This window comes from Mobula hypostoma, chromosome 8, assembly GCF_963921235.1.
Source record: "Mobula hypostoma chromosome 8, sMobHyp1.1, whole genome shotgun sequence".
Taxonomy (NCBI): Eukaryota; Metazoa; Chordata; class Chondrichthyes; order Myliobatiformes; family Myliobatidae; genus Mobula; species Mobula hypostoma.
Window position 1 is genome coordinate 35,863,524 of NC_086104.1, and position 20,291 is coordinate 35,883,814.

The 20,291-nt window shown below is 41.8% G+C and overlaps 1 protein-coding gene across 1 annotated transcript in view; it reads right to left on the reverse strand.

Annotated features, from left to right (window-relative positions):
• Positions 1-3,894: 3,894 nt before the first annotated feature.
• The window catches only part of LOC134350465 (pleckstrin homology domain-containing family H member 2-like), a 145,168-nt gene continuing 128,771 nt past the window's right edge, over positions 3,895-20,291 (reverse strand). Inside the window, exon 31 of the mRNA XM_063055678.1 lies at positions 3,895-7,452. The gene's annotated coding sequence lies outside the window, so the exon portion shown is untranslated. The remainder of the gene's footprint in view (positions 7,453-20,291) is intronic.

Here is a 20,291-nt window from a genome sequence, read left to right on the forward strand (position 1 = left end):
GTGGGCTGTTGCCCTCAGATGAAGGATAATGTGGAGTTTATGTCAAAAATTGATTGATTTGTGCACCATATAATTCTGACGGAAATGTAAAGAAAGGAGCCGTTCGACACACCGGACCAGTGGAAGGGCCTTGGACTAATTTGCAGATAGATTATTTTGGTCCCTTACCACCCACCCCAGGAGGGTACAAATATATTCTGTTAGTAATAGATACCTTTACAAAGTGGGTGAAGGCTTTCCTGGTTAAGGCAAATACAGCAAAGGCCACTGCAAAAATCTTGTTGGAAAGGATATTTACTTACTGGGGACCACCCTGATGTATTGAATCCGATCAAGGCACACATTTCACAGCCCAGATAATGCAAGATGTTGTGACACTTTTAGGGATCAAGCAGAGATTTCATATACCCTATAGACCACAATCTAGTGGAGTTGTGGAAAGGATGAATCGAACACTAAAAAATATGATTGCAAAAATGGTGCAACAACATGGCAGGTAGTTTTGCCTTATGCCTTGATGATAATAAGGAATACAGTGGCATCTTCAACTGGTTACACCCCGTGTAAACTCGTGACCAGAAGAAACATGATAGGATTGGAGGAGTTGTTACGATTAGATTTGTCAGAACCCGAAATCGTTGGGATTGTGTCAGAAAAGTGGGTACAACAATTGGTATAGACAGTGAAAGAGGTCAATTATGTGGCAGCCCACCACATAGGAAAGAGGAAACAACAGAGTAAAGCCTACTTTGAATCAAAAGTCAGTTCCATAGAATTAAGCCCAGGACAAAAAGTGATGATTAGAATACACCAACCCACCTCATTTTTAAATCTAAGGTTTTCAGGACCCTATGAAATTATAGATAAAGCAAGTCCTTCAGTGTACAAAGTATGACTTCTCCAGATAAAAGTGGGTGGTACCATATCAACCACCTGAAATTGGTGGGGACGAAACAGTAATGTCATCACCACTGGCACAAAATAATTGATGTGCATGATAGCCCTGATTTGGGAGACTTGAAGATGGAACAACTGTTCCAAGAAGATGCGGACAGGTCCTACCAAGGGGGTGTTTTTCATTTCCCTCGTCCTGAGAACCAAGGGAGTTTTGTCAAAAAAAATCAAAGGAAAAGGAAGATAAGCCAGTGCTTGTCCCTCCTAACCTGAAACAAAATTGGGTGAGGAAAAATGGATGCCTTGAGTCAAAAGACAATTGGGAGTCTGGATTGGATGGTCTAGAAAAACAAAATATGGACTTAAAATAATTTAAACTGGAAATAGGAGCAGATATTACCCTTGTGTATTACAGGTTGAACTCAACATGAAGAGAATATTGTATTCTGTTGCAATGATATTAACCATAACTGGGGACATGGTCAGTCTTGTTCCAGAGCCAGTACAGTGGACAAACGTGTCAACAGTGAAATTGTTGCTTGGGAAACACTCAGTGAACAAAAAAAAAGTCTTCCTAACGGACGTAGGTAATACAGTCTAACAAAGGAGAAATGGAGGACTCAAATTTGTATTGTGCACAGTAATGAAGGAGAACTTCAAGATCCAACACACTGATACAGATGAATATTTGTGGGACTATGTTGCTACTGAGTTGCCACCAAGTCCTCACTTGACTGCAGACTGGACATGTGTTGTGGAAGAGGCAAGGGAGATCATCCATCAATGGACTAAGCACACTGAAGTAACGAAAACACATGCTGGCAAAGCAAGTGAAATATTGAGTGACCCAGGCTTTTGGAGTAAATTTTGGAATTGGGGGATGAATGTTCAAGTACATCCATGGGCAAGGATAGTAACACATGTTGCTGTAATACTAATTTTATATACTGTACCCTGATAATTGTATTGATCAATGTATATCAACTGAGAAGATAGAAGGCTGAAATCATGAAACAGCAGAGACGATTATCAATATAAAATGAGTGAATTTAGTTAGTAAATATTAACATTATTTATAGAATGTAAGTGTTGCCCACCTACTAGGGTTTCATGGCAGTCCTATGGGCTGCCAACTGAATGAGAAGAGGATAATGATCCTAAGATAAATATCTTTCTCTTTGTTTCTCCCCGTTTTGTGGACTCTGAACTGATTCTTGCTCTTGGAAAATCTAATCAGAGCAACAGAATGTGGACACAGGAAGTTTCAGGCAATGATCTGCTAAACCTGAGACCATTCTCAAACAAGTAGCTATTTGTTATGTAAAGGTCGTGGACTCTGAACTGATGCTTGACTCTGGGACAATCTAATCAGAGCAATTGAATGTGGACAAAGAACTTCAGGTAATGACCTACTAAATCTGAGACCATTCTTAGAGGAGTAGCAACTTGTGTAAAATGCCAGACCTACCAAAGAAGGAATCTGTAACCGTATTAGACACTGTCTGGGTTGCCTCATTTATCTGGTCTAAACCAGTCAGAGTTGAAAGACTCAAATACACTAGTCTGGGGTGGGCAGAACCCTGAAACAATGTCGGTTGTAGCCCTGTACGATGACCAGTAAGAAGGTAACCCGGGTAGGTCAGGTGACCTCGAGGCAATGGGATGGAGATCCAACAGTTCAATTGATGAGGAACAGTACTGTATAAGACTCAGGAACTCCAAATATGCAGGGGCGATAACTCTCCAGCACCCGGAGACTGACCATAGTGGAGAGGGAGGACCCCACGGACATATGGAGATTGGGACTACGAGAAACACCAGGCCAGCGTAGACTTCTTTCCCGGGTAATACCTTTCCTCTTCATTGACTGTTCATGGAGGGTCAGGGATTCTAGTAGGGTGTATGCAGGTAGATAGTTTGTGAGCCCATGTGCTTTTTAGGTGAAACAATAAAAGCTACTTGCCAGTAAATCAGGTTCTCTGTGCCTCACTGATCATTATTACAAGGGGTGATTCTTGTAACAGAATTAATAGAAATAACATAACCAATAGTCTGGAAAATATGTTATTCTGGCACCACTAAATTCTCAAGTGTTGGAATTTTACCGTATGCACAACACTAATAGTAAGAATTAAGGAATATTCCTTTGGCTGCGTTTTAAATGTTAGGGGCCAAAACTTGCTAAATGCCTGTTGCAAACCTAAAGGAAGAATTATTGAAAAGACATTAAGTTTGAAACCTGTGGCACAGGGAATAATGCTGGATTTAGTATCATTGGCTACACATACTGAAATAGACAAATGAGATGTCCTTGGAAGGTGTACAGTTTAACAAATTTACAGATTGCAATTGCACAAATCTTTACAGGGCCAAATATGAACGAATGACTAAATGCCACTTTATTAATGCTTGTTCGTGCATATATCTCTAACCAGTCAATCACACGGCAGCAACATAATGCATTAAAGCATGCAGAAATGGTCAAGTGGTTTAGTTGTTGTTCAGACCAAACATCAGAATGGGTAAGAAATGTAATCAAAGTGACTTTGACCATGGAATGATTGTTGGTACCGGATGGGGTAGTTTGAGTATCTCAGAAATTGCTGATCTCCTGGGATTTTCACGCACAACAGTCTTCAGAGTTTACAGAGAATGGTATGAAGAACAAAGAACATCCAGTAAGCAGCAGTTCTGTGGGGAAGATCAGGGGAGAATAGCCAGACTGGTTTAAGCTGACAGGAAGGTGACAGAAACTCAAATAACCATGTGTTACAAGTGATGTGCAAAAGAGGATCTCTGAAAGCACAACATTGGCGAATCTTGAAGTGGATGCACTAAAGTATCAGAAGACCAGTTTATTAGGCCGCTGAGAGTGTGCTCTACTGTGAATATTTTGTTTTGAGGCAGTGATTCTTTTTACAATCATGTGACTATAGGCATATTTTAAAGTAATAATGTTTAAAGACAAATGCAAATCAGTTTGAAGTTAACAGTGCATTGTTTATTAAATGTTAAATAACTCTGTGAAATAATCAGTTCCATTCAAATATATTGCAATATAAATAATTGAACATTGGTATTGTACATTAAGTTTCTGCATTAAATAGAATATAAACTAAAAATGTTTTAAAGGCCTTTGTACTAAGAAAATACAACTGTGTGGAGATGTATTCCAGATCATCTCTCACTATTTAATTATGAAATTAACTTTGTTCATAGCAATAGTTTTAAAAGAATTATTTTGCTACTTTGCTAACTTAAAATTGAAAACGTCAAGTGAAATATGAACAAGTTTTTATGGTGATGTAACTAAACTATGACATAAATACTTGTAGTAATAATATAAATAAACAGGTGCATTCTGGTACAATGAAATTAATGTTATATGAATTCTGACATGTAATATTTCATGGAACATTATGATATAAAAGCAGAACGTAATATACTGTGCATTTATTGATATTCTAAAATAAAATCTTTCTTAATGTACCATCTGATTGAAAGAAAAAAAGAACATGGAAACATGTTACTGTTTACATGTTACAAACCCAAAGAGTTATGTATTTGCAACAAAAATGAAATACAGTCAGAATTTTTATTTTTGTAACATTAGTAAAAGTAAAATAAAAGATTTAATTGTGTGGTTATTGGCACTCAGTGCATTCAAACAGTATAACACTTATTAATGGAATGGACAAATTCCAGCATTAAACCCAAGGGAATTTTATTATCAACCACAACAGGTTGTTAGAATCTTCTGTAGTTTCAAATCATTGTAGCAACCAGAATTCTGGAACTTAACAGATGAGGCTTCTTAAATAACAGACACACTAGGAACAGTTATTAATGAAGAAAACAAGTTTGTTTGGAACCGAGATACGAAACTAATAAAGATAGTATAATTAATAATGTATTTACATCATTTAATATTGATATACATCTTTGCAAAAGTAGTGCATATTTAGAACTGGAAGTCCAGTCATGACACCTGAAAAATGAACTTCACATTAGTCCTGCTTGACTTTAAATGAAGGTTATATCCAATGCATTGTTAAATGAGATTTGATTAAAAGTATGCTTATCTTTGAAATTGATAACACAATTAGTCTAAGTGCATTTGCAGCAATTATTGTTGTTGGTATATTCAGATTTAAATGCTAGATAGGTAATTCTGTATACATGTAAGGGTGCCAACTGTTCTTTCAGGTGACAACATTCAGGTTTCAACCAAGCTGAATAAACAAGGTCATCCTTGGCTAATAGTGGAGGTACACACTGAACCTAACCTTAGAATGCAATAATAAGGAAAACTAAATTAACTCCTCAATGAGATTCTCAGCCTCTCTGGAGAAAGAAACACTTACTGTTTCAGATTGATGTGCTTTTGTCAGTTCTGAAGAAAGGTCATTGACTTGAAACTTTAACTCTGTTTCCCATCCTGCAGGTGTCACCTAACTAAGGCCTAACATTTCCTAACTTTCTTTCAGATTTACACCATCTAGTGTTCTGCTGTTCCAGCTCAGATTGGTGGTTAGAAAATATTCCCCTTCACAACAGTATGCATTAGATGGACTAGACAATGGTAAAAAGAGCTACTGCTTATTGATCAAGAACTTAAAACAGGAATATGAATCCTTAAGTATTCTATTGAAATTTATTAATCTAACCATGTTTCAGGACTTATTTAAGGCATCTGTTAGTCTTGCGAGACCATGGATCTGCGCCTGGAAAGTCTTCACTCTCCAGGGCGCAGGCCTGGGCAAGGTTGTATGGAAGACCAGCAGTTGCCCATGCTGCAAGTCTCCCCTCTCCATGACATCAATGTTGTCCAAGGGAAGGGCACTAGGACCCATACAGCTTGGCACTAGTGTCGTCGCAGAGCAATGTGTGATTAAGTGCCTTGTTCACAACACGTTGCCTCGGCTGGGGCTCGAACTCACGACCTTCAGGTCGCTAGTCTAATGCCTTAACCACGTGGCCACGTGCCCACACATGGACTTAAGAGAATAAACAAAAGCTATTTTTTTTTGGCTAGAAACCAAGTGAAGGACAGGACCAAAGGAAATACAGATGAAATACCTTCCATCTGTTGACATTGATTGGGCAGGGCTCTAGTTTTAGAACAGATGAGGGAAGTTAAGAGGTATGATCAGATGAAGAATTGGCATTTATTTTGGGTACAAAAAAGTGACTTTAAAGTCTAGGGAATATTTCAGTCAGGCAGCATTATGCTAGTCTGAGGAACTAGAATAGATGAATATAGAGAAGGAATGGTACAATGAGTTTCAATTTTATACACAAGCAGTATTCAGATTCCAAGGGCATTTTATTTGCTTAATTGGAAGAGCACTGAATTAATTAATTAAGAGCATTGAAAATGCTAATATAGAAAAAAGGAGACTGACAAAAAGAAAAACAAATAATTGAAATTAAGCTTCCCATTCTATTAATAACAAGATATTTACAACAGTAACTATCCAAAACTTAGTTACTTTATGGACTAGTTATTATTATATGCAAAATGAGATACAGTATTTGGTATTTAAACTCTGTTACTCTGGACTTCCAGCATCTGCAGAATCTCTTGGGTTTGGAATTTAAAGTTGGTTTAATATACAGGTAAGTGCTAAGTAGGACTCAATTGTTTGGATTCTTCAAATATTTACTTAGAAGTACTGCATGGATTTGAAAGAATTTCTGAAACATGGGTCACCAGTGCTGTACAATCTCTTAGCTGGCATCACATTTTATACCAGAGGAACCTTGTTTGTCCTTCATGCAATTAAACGTAGAATGTAAAAATGTAGAACAACTCTACAGTTGCAGGAATGAAAATTTGTAAGAATTACATTTGCTTCTTCTTCTTCTTGAATTGGGCCAGCTGCATTTTTGGGTGCAAGAAAGGGAACTCTCTGAGCAATGTTATCAGAAAGCACAGAGCACAGTGGTTGCACTTGTTAATCTATCTTCCAATGCACTGTATTAAAGAAAATGCCAGACAACTGGCAGGATGCCTCCAATAACAAGTTCCAGAATACATGGTTTAATATTGTCATTATGCTGAATTTTGTTTTATTCATTAGAAAAGGATTCTGCGTCAATTCCAACAATTTGGTTACTGTTCTATAATCTGAATTATTGCTGTGAATTAATTTATAGTGTATATTTTGACATGCTACTTATGGTCAGTACTTTACATTATATTCAAGGAAACAACTCTGGTAAAAATAAAAGGACTGAATCTGCACTAATATTTCTTTGGGGAATCAAAAAAAAGTTGCATTTGTTGGAAATCTAAAGATACAAAATGCAAAAAAATACACAGCAGGTCAGACAGCTTCTGTGGAAAGGAAAACATTCGACAGTTACAGGTCTGAGATCATTTCTCAATGCTGTCTGATCATTTTCTGTTTTTATTCCAATATTTCTTCTTTTTCAGGCCTTTGGAAACAATAATTAATGTTATTTTTCTGTTCTTCCTCCTGAATGTGTGAGGTGGAAGAATATTTACGATTCTTCTCTGACATTAGCTCTATTGCAGCACAATAGTTTTGATTCCTTTGAAAGAAATAAAAGATCTCTGTTAGAATTATTAACACTATGATTGACAGCCAAGTAAAAGGTTTTATCTATTTAAAAAGTCGTAACATTAATAACTAAGAATAAATGTAATTTGTCATGCATAGCATAATACATTGTTGAATAGACATTGCAAGGAAGAGGCTGCACGTATAGATGGACTTGTGGACAGGATGATATTGGAAGGTGGGGTTAGGGACTGAGATGAAAAAGAAATGAGAGAAAGATGGGACTAAAGCAAAACAAGGCTAGATTCTGCAAGATTGGTGGGAACAAATGATAAAGCGGAAGAGGTAGTTGAAAATATACTTCCATTCTCAATGACATTTATAATCTGGTCTGCTGTTAGTTATGAAGATAAAAGACACCGGGCAAAGATGATTAAGACGATGGATATTTATGGAGAAAAAGTGTTGATTTTGTTGTGGGGAGTTGCCTGTTTTTGTACAGATGTTCTCCCAGGTTCCATTCCTGTGAATTATTTGTAACACAAACAGTTCACATCAGAAATGTGGGCGCAAACTGAGTTCTCAGGCAGCAGAACCTGCCTGCAACCCCTGAGTAACTGGCATATCCATAACACTAGTCTCCCAAATGATTGCATACATGGGCCGTATGTAAGTTGGGTGTCTCTGAGCTGGGGAGGAGCTATATGATGACCAATTGGAGGGATCAAAAATGATTTCATAGCATAGGAAAAGTAAATGAACAAACATAAGGAAACAAGATAATCAATTGTAGAGGTGAATGAAGGACTAGTTTACTAGCATGATATTATGAAATACTTGGCAAATATTTATTACATTTCATATTTTGATGTTTTGTTCTGCTTCACCATTTGTCTTTTTTGTATTGATCACTTAGAATTACACAATCAAATTGTCAGTAATCTAGCCTTTGACTTTGAATTTCTGAGACAATAAATAATTTTTAAAAAACTTTTTGGTATTATGAACACTTCTGAATGTTGTTAATATTACATGTGGTGAAGTTGAAAATGATTAGATGGTGTGGAAATTAAAAAAAAAAGTAATATTTAATCATGCAGCGCATTAATCATCAAATCAAGCAGAATATTGAAAAAGACTGAAAGATAATGGTTGCAATTGATTAATGCCACACTCAAACTGTATTCCTTAAACCAATTCCACTCCTTAAATACTGGCTACCGAGTGACAATGGAATCTCAGGTACTGGGGACAGCCGAGAACCTCGGAAGTTGGACAGCAAGACTGGAGGAATGTAGGCATTTCAAGTTGTAGACACAATGTTTCTCTATACAGCAGTACATCCACAGTGACATATACTGTTTCACTATAAAGATAATATTAAACCATCAAACAATATCCATGTCAGGAAGATAGTCTTCATGTAAAATTAACATGGAAAATCTTCTAGACAGAGCAGCAGTGGAAATAAATCCAGAAATATTTACGAAATGAATGGATGCCATGCTGGGCGAGTGGTAGGATCATCCCCGAAGGATAAAGAAGATGAATCTTTTTCATGGCTTGCAATATCTATGGCAACAACATTTTAGATTGCCTTATTCATTGAAATTTTCCTAGTACCTTTGTGCTGGAAGTTAAGTATTATTAGAGTCATAGAACATGGAAACAGGACTTATGATCCATCAAGTCCATGTCGTCCATCAGGGCATTAGTGTACACTTCAAGCACCTGTGTACACTAAGGCCCCTTACATGTGCATTAACTTTCCCCAGATACTACCACTCACTTACACATATGAACAATTTAGAGCAGCGGTCCCCAAGCACCGGGCCGCAGACTGGTACCGGGCCACAGAGCATGTGCTACCAGGCCGCAAGGAAATGATATGAGTCAACTGCACCTTTCTTCATTCCCTGTCACGCACTGTTGAACTTGAACATAGGGTTGCCAACTGTCCCGTATTTGCTAGGACATCCCGTATATTGGGCTAAATTGGCTTGTCCCATACGGGACCGCCCTTGTCCCGTATTTCCCCTGCTAAGGTAGAGCATTCCTATGAAACCTTTCGTGCCGAAATGGCGTAAAGCGAAGAAGCAATTACCATTAATTCATATGGAAATTTTTTTTGAGCGTTCCCAGACCCAAAAAATAACCTAACAAATCATACCATAAAACCAAAAATAAATAACACTAACATATAGTAAAAGCAGGAATGATATGATAAATACACAGCCTATATAAAGTAGAAATAATGTATGTACAGTATAGTTGGAAAGATGAAGGCAAAACCGATTTGTGGGGGAAAAAAATCAGCACGTACGCGCATGCGCACGTCACTCATGTGCACACGGGTGCCCACGCAAGGCTTCATGGTCATGGTAGTCTTCCCTGGGGTAAAGTGTCCCGGAATTTGACCGCTACTTTTGTCCCTTATTTGGGAGTGAGAAAGTTGGCAACCCTAACCGTAAAAGACATGTTGAGGTGAGCTTAACCCGACTTGAACACCCTCCCCCTGGTCAGCAAGAATATTGTCAATATTAAACCGGTCCATGGTGCAAAAAAGGTTGGGGACCCCTGATTTAGAGCGACCAATTAAGCTACCAACTCATATACTCTTGGAATGTAGGAAGAAACCAGAGCACCTAGAAGAAATCGAAATGGTGTCAAGGAGAACATGCACTCTTCACCACTGGAGATTGCTATCAAGTTTGGGTTACTGGAGCTGTGAGGAAGTAACTCTATCAGTTGCACCATTGTGCCACTCTAAGTTAGTAATGTCTGTTTGTTTCTTAATATTTTTATATGGGTTGTGGGGGGCAGGGGGGCAGTGGAGAGAAGCGCATTACATGATTTTCACTTTTTATTTTGCTTGTTGTTAAGCAAAGATAAACTTTATGGCCAGAGATGTAAATAGAAACATAGAAACATAGAAAATAGGTGCAGGAGTAGGCCATTCGGCCCTTCGAGCCTGCACCGCCATTTATTATGATCATGGCTGATCATCCAACTCAGAACCCCGCCCCAGCCTTCCCTCCATACCCCCTGACCCCCGTAGCCACAAGGGCCATATCTAACTCCCTCTTAAATATAGCCAATGAACTGGCCTCAACTGTTTCCTCTGGCAGAGAATTCCACAGATTCACCACTCTCTGTGTGAAGAAGTTTTTCCTAATCTCGGTCCTAAAAGGCTTACCCTCTATCCTCAAACTGTGGCCCCTCGTTTTGGAATTTCCCAACATCAGAAACAATCTTCCTGTATCTAGCCTGTCCAATCCTTTTTGGATCTTATACGTTTCAATCAGATCCCCCCTCAATCTTCTAAATTCCAACGAGTACAAGCCCAGTTCATCCAGTCTTTCTTCATATGAAAGTCCTGCCATCCCAGGAATCAATCTGGTGAACCTTCTTTGTACTCCCTCTAAGGCAAGGATGTCTTTCCTCAGATTAGGGGACCAAAACTGCACACAATACTCCAGGTGTGGTCTCACCAAGGCCTTGTACAACTGCAGTAGTACCTCCCTGCTCCTGTACTCGAATCCTCTTGCTATAAATGCCAGCATACCATTCGCCTTTTTCACCGCCTGCTGTACCTGCATGCCCACTTTCAATGACTGGTGTATAATGATACCTAGGTCTCGTTGCACCTCCCCTTTTCCTAATCGGCCACCATTCAGATAATAATCTGTTTTCCTATTTTTGCCACCAAAGTGGATAACTTCACATTTACCCACATTAAATTGCATCTGCCATGAGTTTGTCCACTCACCCAACCTATCCAAGTCACCCTGCATCCTCCTCACAGCTAACACTGCCACCCAGCTTCATGTCATCCGCAAACTTGGAGATGCTGCATTTAATTCCCTCATCCAAGTCATTAATATATATTGTAAACAACTGGGGTCCCAGCACTGAGCCTTGCAGTACCCCACTAGTCACCGCCTGCCATTCTGAAAAGGTCCCGTTTATTCCCACTCTTTGCTTCCTGTCTGCTAACCAATTCTCCACCCACACCAATACCTTACCCCCAATACCGTGTGCTTTAAGTTTGCACACTAATCTCCTGTGTGGGACCTTGTCAGAAGCCTTTTGAAAATCCAAATATACCACATCCACTGGTTCTCCCCTATCCACTTTACTAGTTACATCCTCAAAAAATTCTATGAGATTCGTCAGATATGATTTTCCTTTCACAAATCCATGCTGACTTTGTCCGATCATTTCACCGCTTTCCAAATGTGCTGTTATCACATCCTTGATAACTGACTCCAGCAGTTTCCCCACCACCGACGTTAGGCTAACCGGTCTATAATTCCCCGGTTTCTCTCTCCCTCCTTTTTTAAAAAGTGGAGTTACATTAGCCACCCTCCAATCCTCAGGAACTAGTCTAGAATCTAACGAGTTTTGAAAAATTATCACTAATGCATCCACTATTTCTTGGGCTACTTCCTTAAGCACTCTAGGATGCAGACCATCTGGGCCTGGGGATTTATCTGCCTTCAATCCCTTCAATTTACCTAACACCACTTCCCTACTAACATGTATTTCGCTCAGTTCCTCCATCTCACTGGACCCTCTGTCCCCTACTATTTCTGGAAGATTATTTATGTCCTCCTTAGTGAAGACAGAACCAAAGTAATTATTCAATTGGTCTGCCATGTCCTTGCTCCCCATAATCAATTCACCTGTTTCTGTCTGCAGGGGACCTACATTTGTCTTTACCAGTCTTTTCCTTTTTACATATCTATAAAAGCTTTCACAGTCCGTTTTTATATTCCCTGCCAGTTTTCTCTCATAATCTTTTTTCCCCTTCCTAATTAAGCCCTTTGTCCTCCTCTGCTGAACTCTGAATTTCTCCCAGTCCTCAGGTGAGCCACTTTCTCTGGCTAACTTGTATGCTTCTTCTTTGGAATTGATACTATCCCTAATTTCTCTTGTCAGCCACGGGTGCACTACCTTCCTTGATTAATTCTTTTGCCAAACTGGGATGAACAATTGTTGTAGTTCATCCATGCAACCTTTAAATGCTTGCCATTGCATATCCACCGTCAATCCTTTAAGTGTCATTTGCCAGTCTATCTTAGCTAATTCACGTCTCATACCTTCAAAGTTACCCCTCTTTAAGTTCAGAACCTTTGTTTCTGAATTAACTATGTCACTCTCCATCTTAATGAAGAATTCCACCATATTATGGTCACTCTTACCCAAGGGGCCTCTCATGACAAGATCGCTAATTAACCCTTCCTCATTGCTCAAAACCCAGTCCAGAATAGCCTGCTCTCTAGTTGGTTCCTCGACACGTTGGTTCAAAAAACCATCCCGCATACATTCCAAGAAATCCTCTTCCTCAGCACCTTTACCAATTTGGTTCACCCAATCTACATGTAGATTGAAGTCACCCATTATAACTGCTGTTCCTTTATTGCACACATTTCTAATTTCCTGTTTAATACCATCTCTGACCTCACTACTACTGTTAGGTGGCCTGTACACAACTCCCACCAGCGTCTTCTGCCCCTTAGTGTTACGCAGCTCTACCCATATCGATTCCACATCTTCCCGGCTTATGTCCTTCCTTTCTATTGCATTAATCTCTTCTTTAACCAGCAACGCCACCCCACCTCCCCTTCCTTCATGTCTATCCCTCCTGAATATTGAATATCCCTGAACGTTGAGCTCCCATCCCTGGTCACCCTGGAGCCATGTCTCTGTGATCCCAACTATATCATAATCATTAATAACAATCTGCACTTTCAATTCATCCACCTTGTTACGAATGCTCCTGGCATTGACACACAAAGCCTTCAGGCGCTCTTTTACACCTCTCTTAGCCCTTATACAATTATGTTGAAAAGTGGCCCTTTTTAATGCTTGCCCTGGATTTGTCGGCCTGCCACTTTTACTTTTCTCCTTTGTACTTTTTGCTTCTACCCTCACTTTACACCCCTCTGTCTTTCTGCACTGGTTCCCATCCCCCTGTTGTGAACTAACCTCCTCACGCCTAGCCTCTTTAATTTGATTCCCACCCCCCAACCATTCTAGTTTAAAGTCACCTCAGTAGCCCCCGCTAATCTCCCTGCCAGGATATTGGTCCCCCTAGGATTCAAGTGTAACCCGTCCTTTTTGTACAGGTCACGCCTGCGCCAAAAGAGGTCCCAATGATCCAAAAACTTGAATCCCTGCCCCCTGCTCCAATCCCTCAGCCACGCATTTATCCTCCACCTCATCGCATTCCTACTCTCACTGTTGCGTGGCACAGGCAGTAATCCCGAGATTACTACCTTTGCGGTCCTTTTTCTCAACTCCCTTCCTAGCTCCCTATATTCTCCTTTCAGGACCTCATCCCTTTTCCTACCTATGTCATTGGTACCTATATGTACCACGACCTCTGGCTCCTCACCCTCCCACTTCAGGATATCTTGGACACGATCAGAAATATCCCAGACCCTGGCACCAGGGAGGCAAACTACCATCCGGGTCTCTGGACTGCGTCCACAGAATCGCCTATCTGACCCCCTTACTATCGAGTCCCCTATCACAACTGCCCTCCTCTTCCTTGCCCTACCCTTCTGAGCTACAGGGCCAGACTCTGTGCCGGAGGCACGGCCACTGTCGCTTCCCCCGGGTAAGCTGTCTCCCCCAACAGTACTCAAACAGGAGTACCTGTTGTTAAGGGGCACAGCCACCGGGGTACTCCCTATTACCTGACTTTTCCCCTTCCCCCTCCTAACCGTGACCCACTTGTCTGCCTCCCGTGGTCCCGGCGTGACCACCTGCCTGCAACTCCTCTCTATCACCTCCTCACTCTCCCTGACCAGAAAGATGCAAATCTTTAAGATATGATTTAGAAGGTAACTAAGATAAAAATAAATCTGTAAAAAAAAGCATAGTGTGGTTATTTGTCTCAGAGAAACCGTCACATTTGACTTAAATACTTGACATCCAACAAAAAAGTCATTTGATATTTACACTATAAACTAGAAGTGAATAATATAATTTTAATCATCATTACACAGATATTGAAATAGATCAGGTCCCTTCATTATTTTAGTTGAGAATTGAGAATGTAACTATTGTTCAGTGGCCATGTACGCAACATGGCACTTAGTTTGATTGCCATCTATCCAGGAGAGCAAGAGCCTTGTTTAACAGAGAAAAAATATACAACTGTTTTGTAGTTCAAATACTTGAATGCTATCTTCACTCTAAAGGAATTAAAGGTCTTACCAATGTTAATTAAAATTTCAGAGGCAGCTGTTAGAGTGATTTTTGGATTTAGGTCATTTAGCAGATTGGTTTGGCCACCAGTCTTCTATTCCCTGACAATGTACCGTGGATTTAGTTTGTAACAATGCATTTCCTAAAAACTGTGAATCCCAGTCCATTTGTAACAACGCATTTCCTAAAAGCTGTGAATACCAGTTCAGACACTGCTGGCACCTGGGAAGGATGTGAACTAGAAGGTGTGAAGTTTGCATGCTGTTTCAAAAGAAAGCATTATCTATACTTTGTAAATATGGATTGCCCTTTGTGTTTAGCAAATAAATATTGAGCCCCACACTGAGCCAGCAGAGCTTTCCACTGAAAGCGTCTCTGTATGATGCCTGCTGTACCTTGTTTTGTCAAATAAAGAAGCTGCTTTGTATCTACCAGTAACACTCTGTCCAGTGATTTCATTCACGCAACAATATCTGGTGGCAGGAGTGGGATACCTTCATGACCCATCATGTGGCCAGCGATCCTAGCAGTCTAAGTTGGTGAGTATTTTTCTAAAATAGCACTCACACTTGGATCTGTTCGGGTTGGTGGTACACGCGAACACGAGGTATCACAAACGCGGAGAACTGAACTGGTAAATATAAAAGTAGTGTGTACGCATGCATGTGTGTTTCTGTAAGTGGGGAAACTTTGCGTGTTAACTTGGTGAGACGGAGCCACCAGTTGTGAAGGGTGGTTACCGACGGTTTGGGACACCAGAGTGGGGGCGTGTATACTCGTTTGGGGAGCCGTATTTTAGTGTATATGTTTGCAAGTGTGATGCAAAGGAATACAGCAGGCATCATGAGTTCAGGTGTTCAAAAGTGGCAGATTGTGGAGTACATACTCTGTAGTTTTAACTATGTGCTGTTTAACTGCCTGCCTTTTATATTTTGCGTAGTGTGGGAATTAGTGTGGAGATATCTCAGGGAGAGGTTTTACCCAGATAGATCTACCAGAATGGCACCTATTGAGGTCAGGCAACGTCAGGTTGAGAACCCTGATGATCCAAGCCAGCCCTTGACCTTGATTACAACTATTCATAAGCCCTTCACCCCCCGGGGAGAAACAGAGCATTTTGTCTGAGTTGCCCTCATTTATGGTTGCCTGTGGGAATTCAGAATTCTGGCGTAAGCTTGAGAAAATGGTTGAAATTCACCAGATACACCCTAAAGATATACACTTGTCGGTAAAAGCGAAGTGCCCGAGGAATATGTGGGACAGGATGGCCCAGGGGGTGCAGGATGGTACCTGGGCAACTACTGGGAAAGCCAGCAATGAAGAAAGATATCACTTTTTTAAAGGGGAAATGAAGCAGCGACTGGGGGGAGGTGAAAGTAACTGGCGAGCGATAGTGGCAGTAATTCAAAAAGTTGATGAGACGGCCATGGATTATGCAGAACGTAAATATCATGCATATGAGGAGTATTCAGGGTTGGATAATCCAGGGAGGGACGACCAAGTCTTCCTGAAAATGCTGAAGGAAGGCCTGAGTTCAGCCCACCAGGAAGTTTTAGATTTAGTCATAATGGTGGGGTCGACCTACTCTGCGATAGTTTCCCGGGCCAAATGAGATAGACGGAAAAGAGTGCAAGAGAGATCGTAAAGTGGCTATAGTGGATGCAGCTGCTGTGATGTCCCAGAGAGTTTGTTTTGCTTACCGGCAGCCAGGGCACGAAACAAGGAATTGCTGGAATAGATGTGGGAGGGTACAGGAGTTGATATGCTACAGGTGTGGCCTACTGGGACATGGTTGGAGGCAGTGTCCGAAACAGAAGAAAGAAAAACAGGCGAACGCCACAGCAGACACACAATCTCTCAACCCATCAGTACCCAGTCTGACCAATCTAGGTCAGAAAAAGATGTGGCGGTGGGCCCCACTGCCAGCGCTGGTGACCCACAGATGTACACAACAGCAACGTTAGGGGGATGGCAATGCGATATGTTAGAGGACACAGGGGCATCAGTATCGACAACAGACTTACCCTTGCCAACAACCGGATGGGCCTTTATATTCGGGGTGTAGGAGGGAAAATAGTGAAGGCAGAAAGAAGTGAATCGCAAATACTAGAAATCAAGGGAGTGCAGCTTCCGGTATATTTCTGGGTATGTCCAAATATCGAGGGCACTATCCTTGGAATAGACATCCTAAGGGAAGCAGGAGATGGTATTGATTCGGGAAAGGGAGAAATAATATGGACAAGTCAGGGGCAGCGAACGCATACAACCAACAGAATACACAACCTGGCTAGCATAGTCGCAGCTGCCTCGATCACCAGAGAGTGGAGTCAGGATGGTGTCTATGGGTTACTTTGTCAGCAGTTCCCAGTTATGTGGGCTAGACACAAGCAAGATTGTGGTCGAGTAAAGATAAGCCCAGTTAAAGTAGAGGAGGGTCTGTATAAACCCCATTAGCAGTACTCTATAAAAACTGATGCACTGACCACTGTTCAGGGTATAGCGAAGGAACAAAATCAGCAGGGGATACTCAGAGAGACTGCAGCCACTACTAACTCGCCTATATGGCCAGTAAAGCCCAGTGAATCATATCCATTAACAACAGGCTATACCGCCCTTAAGACCAGGCTGAGATTGTATCCCATAGTGGCGGGCCCTGCAACAATCCTGAATGGCTTGTCTCCAGAACATAAAGTTTTTCCTGTCCCTCCGAGGGCAGACATTACTGTGAATAAGGCAGCAGGGGAACAAGAGGCAATTGAAATTGCAAGTGCGCAGGAAGGAACGACAGAAGTCAGTTTAGTAAAATTATACGAGGGGTGATTGATAAGTTCGTGGCCTAAGGTAGAAGGAGTCAACTTTAGAAAACCTAGCACATTTATTTTTCCTACATTTACACACTTAGTCCAGCAGTTGTGGAGCATACGGATCCCTTCTTTGTAGAAGTCAGCGTCTTGGACCTCCAGAAAGTGGTCCACAGCAGGGGTGATTGATAAGTTCATGGCCTAAGGTAGAAGAAGATGAGTTATTAACTTCAATCTTTCTGCATTTTCACTCAAAGAGTTGAACTGCACGTGCATGTAACGAGAGCTGTATAACTCATCTCCTTCTACCTTAGGCCACAAACTTATCAATCACCCCCGCTGTGGACCATCTGGAGGTCCAAGACGCTCTCATTATATGCACATGCAGTTCAACTCTTTGAGTGATAATGCAGAAAGTTTTAAGTTAATAAGTCATCTCCTCCTACCTTAGGCCACGAACTTATCAATCACCCGTGCTGCGGACCACTTCTACAAAGAAGGGATCCGTATGCTCCACGACCGCTGGACTAAGTGTGTACATGTAGGAGGGGACTATGTTGAAAAATAAATGTGCTAGGTTTTCTAAAATTGACTCCTTCTATCTTAGGCCACGAACTTATCAATCACCCCTTGTATGAAGAGGTGGAGGCAGAAGAGGAGAGGTGGCGGAGAAAGGGAGCAAAGGAGGGACCAGACGGGAGCTGGACACACGGGAAGGGAAGAGTCGCGGTGGCCCCACCATGTATTAGGCAGATACTGCTGAAGTTACATCATGGGGTAATGCATCAGGGAAGGCAGAGCATGATCACAACCCTCTGGCAGGACTGGTGGTGGCCAGGGATGGGCAGGGATGTTGAGAAATTCTGCTGCTGTTGTATCATTTGTGCCCAGCATAACCCTGGTAAGGGCAGAAAACTACAGCTGACAAATCAGTCTCAGTCGAGGGGACCCTGGGAAAACATCCAGACAGACTTCACAGGGCACCTGCCAAAAAGCAGGGGGAAAAGCTACTGGCTAGTAATTATGGATCACTTCACCTGGTGGGCAGAGGCTTTCCCAACAAGGGACTGCACCGCCCGCACCACTGCATGGATCCTAGTTCAGGAAATCCTCCCAAGGTGGGGAACCCCAGCTCAGGGAGGACATTTCATGGGGAAAGTGATGAAGGAAATGTGCCAACTGCTAGGGATTCAACAACGTTTCCATGTACCCTACAACCCCCAGAGTTCAGGAATGGCAGAAAGGATGAACTGAACAATCAAGAATGCGTTAGCCAAAGCTATAACTGAGACAGGAAAGACATGGGTTGATGTATTACCAGGAATCCTGATGAGATTGTGCGCAACCCTGAACCGCACGTTGGGTCTCAGCCGCTACGAAGTATCGATGGGGCGAGCAATGCGACTCCCCTATGGGGTAATTACGGGTTGCAGGGAGCCTGGGGCTTACAGGGATAGAATGACGCAATATGTGAAAGACCTTTGTAACCAACTTAAAGTGTTGAAGGACCCAGCAAAACAACAACAGCGAATCGCTGATCAGAGAGAGCAGAGGGGAAGGGGATAGTCCTTCCACAGCTCAGCGACCAAGTCATGGTGAGGGTGCTGCCAGAAAGGCCGGGGTTTGCCCCCAGGTGGATAGGACCACAGATGGTACTCTTAACCAATGATACGTGTGTCTGTGTACAGACTCGGCGAGGCAGCCAGTGGAAACACTGGACCCAGATTAAAGCATACAACTCACCCTCTTGTTGCTCCCACAGACAGAGCAGGGGATCAAGTGTACCCAGTAACCATGTAATTACAGAGAAACTAAGACAGGAACACCAGCCGGCCATGGCAGACCTGGCCACAGCTGATGAAAACATATCCGGAGGAAACGCAAAGGCAGAAAATGCTGACAGCATGGCAGAAGACACTGAGAACACGTTGGAAAACCATGAATAGCCTGCTAAAATGTGACAATGATGGTACTCTGTAAGGGCGGCTGGTTGCTGAAGGTAGATGATTAGTTTAATAGCATAGAATAGAAAAATATTGGAAAATAGATGGGGAAGGATTCTTAAGCTAAAGCAGAGACAGCAAATTCCACCACTTCGATGGCATTTCAGACTGCACATGGCATCTGAAAGCAGCCACCTAGAGTCTGAGGAACTGGGCCCTTTCAGCAGTTGGGCCAGTAATCAACCAGATAATTGGGAAGGGGGTACCACCGGGGAGAGGTCCTTGCAGGCATTTACATAGAGGACATCGATGAGAGGGCCCGTGGGTGCTCCTGGAAAGAGAGTTTCAGCGACCAGAGAATGAAGGGTTGAAGACAAAGGAATGTGATTAAGCTGCAATCAGCCTGCAGGGAAAGAGCCGACAGGCACACAAAAGAAGCCGCATTTCTAAAGACTTGTTCAAATTTGTGGAACATCCTCTCTGCTTAACATTTGGTAGGTAGCGATTAGGGAATGCTAGGGTAGATATCGAGGCACACAAAATTGGGGGGGGGGGGAGTTTCGAGGCAGGGCTTTTTTGCTGCCCTATCTGAGTAGATCCTCCTAGACTGGCCTTTCCTGGTACAAATTTATTTTTGTCCAGGAGGGCCAAGAGGAGGGACTGTTAGAGTGATTTTGGGTTTAGGACATTTACATTTAGCAAATGGGTTTGGCCACCCGCCTTCTGTTCCCTGACAATGTATTGTGGATTTAGTTTGTAACAATGCATTTCCTAAAAGCTGTGAATACCAGCTCAGACGCTGCTGGTGCCTAGGATGGATGTGAACCAGAAGGTGTGAAGTTTGCATGTAGTTTCGAAGACAGCATTATCTATACTTTGTAAATATGGATTGTCCTTCATGTTAAGCA